This window comes from Bos javanicus, chromosome 3 (assembly GCF_032452875.1).
Source record: "Bos javanicus breed banteng chromosome 3, ARS-OSU_banteng_1.0, whole genome shotgun sequence".
Lineage (NCBI taxonomy): Eukaryota > Metazoa > Chordata > Mammalia > Artiodactyla > Bovidae > Bos > Bos javanicus.
In genome coordinates this window covers 31573515-31583086 of record NC_083870.1, presented here as the reverse complement: position 1 = coordinate 31583086, position 9572 = coordinate 31573515, and positions in this window count along the sequence as shown.

The window sequence follows — 9572 nt, the reverse complement described above, 5'->3', positions numbered from 1 at the left end:
CTTTCTCTTTTTCAAAAATATTTATTTAGTTTTGGCTGTGCTGGGTCCTTGTTGCTGTGAGCAAGTTTTCTCACTTTCAGTTAGTGGGGGCTACTCTTCATTGCGGTGTGCAGGGTTCTCATTGCAATGGCTTCTCTTGGCACAAAGCTCAGTACGTGGCGAAGTGCGCAGGCTCCTGTAGTCGCTTCAGTGGGCTCAGCAGTTGCAGCTCACAGGCTCTAGAGTACAGGCTCACTAGCTGTGGTGGGGCACAGGCTTAGTTGCCCCGTGTCATGTGGGATCTTCCAGGACCAGAGATCATTCCAGTGTCCCCTGCATTGCAAGGTGTATTCTTAACCACCGGACCACCAGGGAAGCCCTGGTAAGATCTTTTAGATTGCTTTCCATACCTAACACTCTATAGTGGCATATAAGGTAAGCTGAGGCTGTCTGGGATGGGCAGGGATCTGTAGGGCACTGTCAAGGATATAACAAAACCTTTGCTGGAGCAGGGCCCAGCCCCACAGACGACCAGGGATGGATGTCTACAGGCTCAGGAGCCCAGCTCACCCTTCCTGGCTCACCACGAGCCAGGTCAGTGAGGGCAGGGAAGCTCCACACACAGGTCCCTCCCAAGGGCCTTTAAGAGGAAGGATGAGGCAGCATGAGTCAGATTCCCACCTGGGCCAACTCCTGTCTGTTTCCTCCTTTCAGTGGTGCCATTGCTAAGGAGCTAGAAACGACAACCTGTATGATTCCATTTAGAGGAAATGCAAGCAAGGTGATGGGAGTCAGAACAGTGGTCACCCATCAGTGAGGGAGGAGGCCCCCGGCAGTCTGCTGTGGTGCTGGAGATAGTCTGGATCTTGATCTGAGTGGTGGTGTAAAACTGGGGTGTTTACATCTATCAAAATGAATGTGCTGTTCATCAAGATCTGGGTACTTTATGTAAATTATACCTCAATTTTTAAAAATACATTAATTTAAAAAAATCAATGAGTTTGAGCAAACTCTGGGAGATAGTGAAGGACAGGGAAACCTGGCATGCTGCAGTCCAGGGGGTTGCAAAGAGTCAGTCAGGACTTAGTGACTCAACAACAACAACAAAAAAAGTCAATAGCAGAAGAGATCAGAAATAGTTCCAGGCCAGGAAGAGCAACGCCAGAAACAGAGCAAAGCTGGGGCAGAGTGGGAAGTGTGTAGCCATGAGGAAGAGCTGGAAAGATGACAGGGATGGACCAGAGGCAGCAGGCACTGGAAGGTCAGAGACAGGACGACAGGGAAGGAGCAGCAAAGGAGGGCAAGATGGAAAAGGCAACCAGCACTGGCAGCATGGCCGGAAGTGGCAGCTTGCCTAGAGATGTCAACCGACCTCAAGATCCTCAAAACCAACTCTTTATCCTTTTAAGTACTGCGAGTTCTAGGGAGCACTGGCACATCCAGGGATGAGCCGAGACATGAGAGATGCAACAGGTTTTGCCAGACTAATGTTTGCAGGGCTAATGTTTGTGGCCACACAAGGCACTATCTCCACAACTACACAATCCTGAAACGCACGCTCTCGCAAAAATCCTGAGCTGAAGACGGAAGCGCTTCTCATTGACTTTTCTGGCTTCTATTGCTGAGAAGAATCAAGCTCATCTAACATTTAAAGTCTGCAGACGGCTGAACTTTGACGTGCACCACTTAGAGCAGGGCCGACATTGATGTACAGTGTTAATATTAAGCTCTAAGTGGCTTCTGTATGTTATCCAAGAATGAGGAGTAAAGCTGAGCAAATTCATTTCTTCTTTAAAAAAATGGGCAGTTTTTAAAAAATGATGATTCTTAGCTCAAAGTCATAGAATGGATTTGAGAAGATGAACCTCCTTGAGGGGAATCCCTGGGGACCCTGGGCAACACCTCTGCTCTCCAGCCACATCTGTCACCACCTTCCCCCCAACTCCACGGACTGCAGTCAAACTTGGGCCCCCTCCAATTTTTACTTTATCCACCGGCTAAGACCAAGGGCTGTAAAGTCAGTTTGCCTAGATTAGAGATACCTCTCCATTACTTGCTTCCCAGGTGGCACAGTGGTAAAGAATCTGCTTGCCAGTGCAGGAGACATGAGACGTGGGTTCAATCCCTGGGTCAGGAAGATCTCCTAGAGAAGGAAATGGCAATCCACTCCAGTATTCTTGCCTGGAATATTGCCATAGACAGAGGAGCCTGGTGGGCTACAGTCCATGGGGTCGCAAAGGACCAGACACAACAGAGACCATGTGTACACACACACACACACACACACACACACACTCCATGACTTAATAGGACTATAATACTTCAGTTTTCTTATCTGTAAAATGGGGATGATAATCATATCTACCTTTTAAAGTTATTCTAAGGATTAAATGGTTTAATATACATAATGCAATCAGACAAATGTATGCCTGGGGCATTTTTTTTTCTGGGGCGTTTTTAACGCTCAGTAAATGCTGTTGTTATGATTAGTAGCACTATCCCTGAGTGCGCATGTTTTCCAGAGCCCTGACCTCCTTTGCTCCTACAGACTCACAGCCTGGAATCTCTTTCTTCACCTCCCTGGGAAAATGCTTCCCACTTCTGCGGGCTCAGTTTGAGTCCAGTTTGAGTCACAGTCTCTCTCCCTCCTCACCTTCTAATAGTGTAAAAAATTAAGGGTGGGTTCAGCACAGCCAACACTTCTTATAGAATATCTTGTATCCTGCTCTTATTTATCACCTTGAATACACACTCCCTGAACCAAGGCATTTGCTTCTCTTCCTGCCTTCTCTCCCACGTGATCCCCTGACAGCACCCCCAGCCATAGATGGAAACTCCAAGCCAAAGCTGCCAGTGGTTGCCTGGTGCAGGCATATGCTGTGGACAGGCATCCACTTTGCAGAATCCAGGCACAGGGAGCCCTTTCAAGAAAGGGTATATATTTCCATTCACATGCTGCCCAGACCTCTTCCCTGGACTGAGCCAGGTATACATCTCTATTTGGATGGCATCTGAACATAGCATATCCAAAACAGATCTCCTGATTTTCCTACTTTAACCTGACCACCCTGTATTCCTCTCCAGAGCTTCATAAAGCTCCAGCTCTACCCCAATGGTTGTTCAGGCCAAAACTTCTAGAGCCACTCTGGATCCCTCCCTTTTTTAACAACCCATACTTAATCCATCAGCCATCCCATTATATCCACCCTCAAAATATCCAACCACTTCCCACAGAGATGTGTCTAGAGCTGATTGCTAAATATTCATGCAATTTTTGAACTGGTTGTTATTCATGGGGTCGCAAAGAGCGACTGATCTGATCTGATCTGATCTGAACCTGAAGCCAGTCGTGGTGGAAATGTTTATACCAGGGAAACTGGCCACTTCTAAAAATCAGAGCTTGTATTTTTTTATTTTTTTCCAAAGTGCTGGTTTCCAAAACTTCACTGACTTCTCACCCCTTCAGCACTCCCCCATGTCCCAAACCTTCTTCATCTCTCATCTGAATCATTGTAATAGCCTCCTATCTGGTACTCCTGCTTTCACTCTTGTTGCCCTTCAACGTACCCTCAAATAGCAATCCTTTTACAATCAAAATCATGTTATGTCTAGACTGTGCTTGGATTCACCAGTGGCTTCCCATATCACTCAATTTACAAGCCTAAGCTCTAACGAAGGCTCACAAGGCTCTCTGTATCTGATCTCCACCACCTCTGGTCTCACATCTACTACTCTCTCTCTCACTCACTCCATTCTAGACAGAGAGCTCTTCAATACTTCTTAGATATGCCCAGCATTACTCTGCCTCAGGGTCTTTGCATTTGCTGTTCCTTCTACCTAGAAAGATCTTACCTTGGATTAGCTCATGGCTTTCTTGCTCTTTTTCTTGGTTTCTGTCTTTATGAGAGAAAGATCAGCATGATTACCCTGTGAAAATCAGCTTCCTTTCACTCTGCCACTGTTCTCTATCCTCCTTATGCTCCAGATTTTTTTTTTTTTTCCCGTGTCTATCACCACTGGAAACATTACATGTTTATTTGTCTATGTGGCTGTTGTTACCTTCTCACCACCACCCCAACTAGAACGCAAGCTTCACAAGGACAGAGACCTTGCTTTTTTTTTTTTTCACTTAAGCACCCTAATGCTTGGAACAATGTCTGGCACATAGTAGGTGCTCAATAAATGCATGTTGAATGAATGATACTGCCCACATCTCCAATCCCTGGGCAGAGGGATCATGACAGTAAGGTGGACCAACCTCCACTGCTGGACAGAGACAGTCCCACTTGGTCCTCCAAGTCCCCGAACATCTCCCTGCTATCAGGAAAAAGGACACTTAGCTGAGCAAATACCACTCAAAGTGCTAAGATTCCTGACAAGAATGAAACCCTTGATGAAGCAAAATTTAAGGTATACGTTTAAAACCAGTCTGAACACAAGCTGTTCTACCAGCATTTGTAAGACAAACTAGAATTTCAGGCTGAATTGATAAGAAATTGATTGTTTCTTCCACTGCTATGGGTCCTGTGAAAAGAAAATATAAATAGGAATGTATACATACACATGGGCTTCCCTGATGTCTCAGATGATAAAGAATCCACCTGCAATGCAAGAGACCTGGGTTCAATCCCTGGATGGGGAAGATCCCCTGAAGGAGAAAATGGCATATCACTCTGCCTGGAGAATCCCCATGGACAGAGGAGCCTGGTGGGCCACAATCCATGGGGTCGCAAAGAGTCAGACATGACTGAGCAGCTAAGCACAGCACAGCATATATGCTTAGCTGCTCAGTGTGTGTGTGTGTGTGTGTGTGTGTGTGATGGTTAATTTTAGGCATTAATTTAATTTTACTGGGCCATGAGATGATTAAGATACTTAGTTAAACATTATTCTGGGTGTGATTGTGAGATTGTTTTGGGATGAGATCAATATGTTATTGGTAGAGCAGATTGCTTTCCTAATGTGGGTGGGCCTCACCCAATCAGTTGAAGGCCTAAATAGACCAAAAGGGCTGACCTTCCCTCAAATAAGATGAAACTTTTCCTGCCTGAATACTTAACCTGGGACATCAGTCTTTTCCTGCCTTCAGAATCCAACTCAAACTTTGGCTTCCTTGGGTCTCAAGTCTGCCAGCCTTCAAACCGGAATTATGCCATTGGTTCTCCTAGATCTCCAGTTTGCTGACTGTAGATCTGAGGACTTGTCAGCCTCCATAATTGAGTGAGCCAATTTCTCACGTTAAATAAATCAATAAATAAGCACACACACACATCCTATGTATCCTGCTTCTCTGGAGAATCCTGACTAATATAATGTGTGTGGGTGTGTGTGTGTGTGTGTGTATACTTTATAATACAGTTGACCCTCGAACAATGTCAAAAATCCACAAATAACTTTTGACTCTCCAAAAACTTTTCTAATAGCCTACTGTTGACTGGAAGCCTTATTGATAACATAAACAGTTGATTAATACATATTTTTGTATTATATGTACTATATACCTCATTCTTACAATAAAGTAAGCTAGAGAAAAGAAAGTGTTATTAAGAAAGGAAGAGAAAATACATTTACAGTACTGTACTCAATTTATCAATACAATAAGTGTATGTCAACTGTTTGAAAGCTGCATTATCTCTCTGTACCTAATTAATATATCTCCTATGATAGAAAATGCTGTAGACATTATACATATTATGAATAGACGTCAAAAATGAAAAGAGAATATGAAAAACAATTTCATATTTATTTACAGGTAAGATAATTCATGCATTGATAATGAAGGAACAGCAATATAACTGCTTTAGTGTAATCAATAAAATTGCCTCATGGAAGCCTAACATCTACACTAATGAATGAATAGTTATAAAATTTTTATGGCATGCAGTATTACAGTCATATTCATAATACAGTATTGGAAACATTGTTACATTATTTTTTTTTTAAAGCGGCTTACTTGTGATGATAGGCTGATATGCAGTCTCTCCAATTATGAGAGAGAGAGACACTGCATGGTAATGTGACTCTTTGAAAGCAAAGTTATAAAACAGTAAGAAAACTAATGTATTATTAATTTATATTAAATATCATTCACCTATGTCTGTGCAAGCAGAGGTTATCCATTTCAATACACGTCTTGCATATGATGTTTTACATGTCTATTTATTGAACAAAAATAATGTATAAGTGGACCCACACAGTTCAAATCCATGTTGTTCAAGGGCCAGTTGTATATATTTGTGGGACCATGGCTGGTAGCTAGGAGATGTTTGTGGGTAGTAGACATTATGACTTTCTTAATGTAAGAAGTCTTCTTTAGAGTAAGAGAAGGAAGGCATAGTCGTTCACTTTCTTGAGGTCCTTTTGTCTACCAATGGAAAGGACTAGAGTTCTTTTCAAGAAAATTGGAGATATCAAGGGAACATTTCATGCAAGGATGGACATGATAGAGGACAAAAACGGCAAGGACTTAACGGAAGCAGAAGAGGTTAAGAAGAGGTGGCAAGAATACACAGAAGAACTGTACAAGAAAGGTCTTAATGATCCAGATAACAATGATTATGTGGTCCCTCACCTAGAGCCAGGCATCCTGAAGTGTGAAGTCAAGTGGGCCTTAGACAGCATTACAATGAACAAACCTAGTGGAGGTGAAAGAATTCCAGCAGAGCTATTTCAAATCCTAAAAGATGATGCTGTTAAAGTGCTGCACTCAATATGTCAGCAAATTTGTAAAACTCAGCAGTGATCACAGGACTGGAAAAGGTCAGTTTTCATTCCAATCCCAAAGAAGGGCAATGCCAAAGAATGTGCAGACTATTGTACTATTGCATTCATTTCACATGCCAGCAAGTTTATGCTCAAAAACCCTTCAAGCTAGACTTCAGCAGGACATGAACAGAGAACTTCCAGATGTACAAGCTGGATTTAGAAAAGGCAGGGGAGCCAGAGATCAAATTGCCAACATTCATTGAATCATGGAGAAAGCAAGGGAGTTACAAAAAAAACATCTACTTCTGCTTTATCGACTACACTAAAGACTTTGACTGTGTGGATCATGACATACTGTGGAAGATTCTTAAAGAGATGGGAGTACCAGACCACCTTACACGTCTTCTGAGAAACCTGTGTGCAGGTCAAGAAGCAACAGTTAGAACTGTACTTGGAATAACAGATGGCTCAAAATTGGGAAAGAAGTATGTCAAGGCTGTATATTGTCATCCTGCTTATTTAACTTTTATGCAGAGTACATCATGTGAAATGTTAGGCTGGATGAATCACAAGCTGAAATTAAGATTTTAGGGAGAAATATCAACAACCTCAGAAATGCAGATGATACCACTCTAATGACAGAAAGCGAAGAGGAATTAAAGAGCCTCTTGATGAGGGTAAAAGAGGAAAGTGAGAAAGCTGGCTTGAAACTCAACATTAAAAAAACTAAGGTCATGACATCTAGTCCCATCACTTCATGCAAATAGAAGGAGAAAAAGTAGAAGCAGTGACAGATTTTATTTTCTTGGGCTCCAAAATCACTGTAGATGGTGACTGCAGCCATGAAATTAAATGATGCTTGCTCCTTGGAAAGAAAGCTATGACAAACCTAGACAGCATGTTAAAAAGCAGAGACATCACTTTGTGGACAAAGGTCCATATAGTCAAAGCTATGGTTTTCCAGTAATCATATAAAGATGTGAGATTTGGAACATAAAGAGGGCTGAGCATAGAAAAATTGATGGCTTCTAATTGTTGTGCTAGAGAAGACTCTTGAAACTCCCTTGGACTGCAAGGAGATCCAACCAGTCAATCCTAAAGGAAATCAACCCTGAATATTCATTGTAAGGACTGATGCTGAAGCTGAAGCTCCAATCTTCCGGGCATCTCATGTGAAGAGCCAACTCATTAGAAAAGACCCTGATGCTGGGAGAGACCAAGGGCAAGAGGAGAAGGGGGCAACAGAGAATGAGATGGTTGGATGGCATCATCGACTCAATGGACATGAATTTGAGCAAACTCAGGGAGGTAGTGGAGGACACAGGAGCCTGGAGTGCTACGGTCCATGGGGTCACAAAGAGTCAGACATGACTTAGTGACTGAGCAACAACGACAGCTTTCCTGCTGCCATAGGACAGGAATGCAGGAAGCAGAAGAGTTGGGAGTGGTCTCCAGAGTGGCACAGGCTGCCTGGAGATCTTGCTCCCTTCTCTATATTCCGAGCTATCTTGATTCAGGAGACACAGAGTGTGGGGGCAGGGCATGCAAGGAGGGTGAAATGGACCTTTTCCTGGTCATGACAGCTTCATAGGGTGAGAGTCCATGGGCCAAATGGAAGAAGAATGGGCAGAATTCAGGTAGAATGCATTCCTTCACTGACTCCCACACACAGCAAGCAGCCCTACCCCTGGATTGTCTAGCTCAGATAATGGCACAGCCATCCCCAAGTCATGATGGAAGCCTCAGAGGCATCTTTCACTCCCCTTCAGCATGCCCCTGTCTCTGACACCATGTCCCAGCAACATCATCATTTCCTTCTCATCCCAGAGTAGTGGAAAAGTGATAACTGTGGTTAGGTTGGGAAGAGGAACTGGCAGGAGGGGCCAAGGGGAAAAAAACGCTTTTATTTCAGAGCTTTCTATACTGCTTGTTTTTTCTAAACTATGTTGCTAAATTACATATCTTGGATGTCAATGGACATCAAAAAGACAATCAAAATAAAAGTGCATGCACACAATGTCTTTATATCATCAGTTATATTAACTACCTCCTTTGCAATGTCCCCTGGTTGGGCCCTCATCACTTTTGGCCTCCTGGATGGTCTCCTTTCTACAAGCCTCTCTCTACCAACCAATCCTGCACATTGCTGCTACGGTTACCTCTCACAGACACTATTTTATGTGATTCTGGGTCATTTTCTTAATATAATACAAGAGATGACTATCAAATATGAAATTGCCTAGCTTGGTACCTGCAGCTTAAGAAGCAGTCAATGACTGCTGGTTTCCTTTTTTCATTTATAGTTCTTCAGAGGGTCCCCACTGATCAAAGAGCAGAGCTTTTAAGCTGATGCCCCAGGACAGCTTTCTGGCCTGGTTTCCTCTGGGCACATTGCATTCGAGCCATACAAAAAAGCTCTGGGAATCCTCCACGCTTACCAGTATCTTACCTGTCCTTTTATGGCTATAGAAATCCTGCCTGGCCCTTTAGGGACCATCTCAAATGCCACTTCTGCCCTGAAGCTTTCAAGAGCACCCTCCTCTGTACTGCCACAGGACTTACTGGTTCTACTTTTTCCTAGTTAAAAATGTGTCACTTTTGGAAATCATCTGTTGATAGCTTTTGAAATATTTCTTCCATCTCCAGATTCCTGTGTCCTTCACCCATTTGCAATTTATTAATTCATTAATCATTTATTAAATGTCCACCATGTTCCAGGCATGGTACTGGATGCCAAGGATAGAGTGATGAACAAGACAGAGGCAAGTCTCCTCCCACTGTAGTCGAAGAGGCTACTGAAGCTCAGAGGGGTTGCTCTGGGAGCTGAGAACTCAGCAGAGACTTGGATGAAGTCAGTGATAAGCCAGGGCAGTATCTCGGTGGGGAGA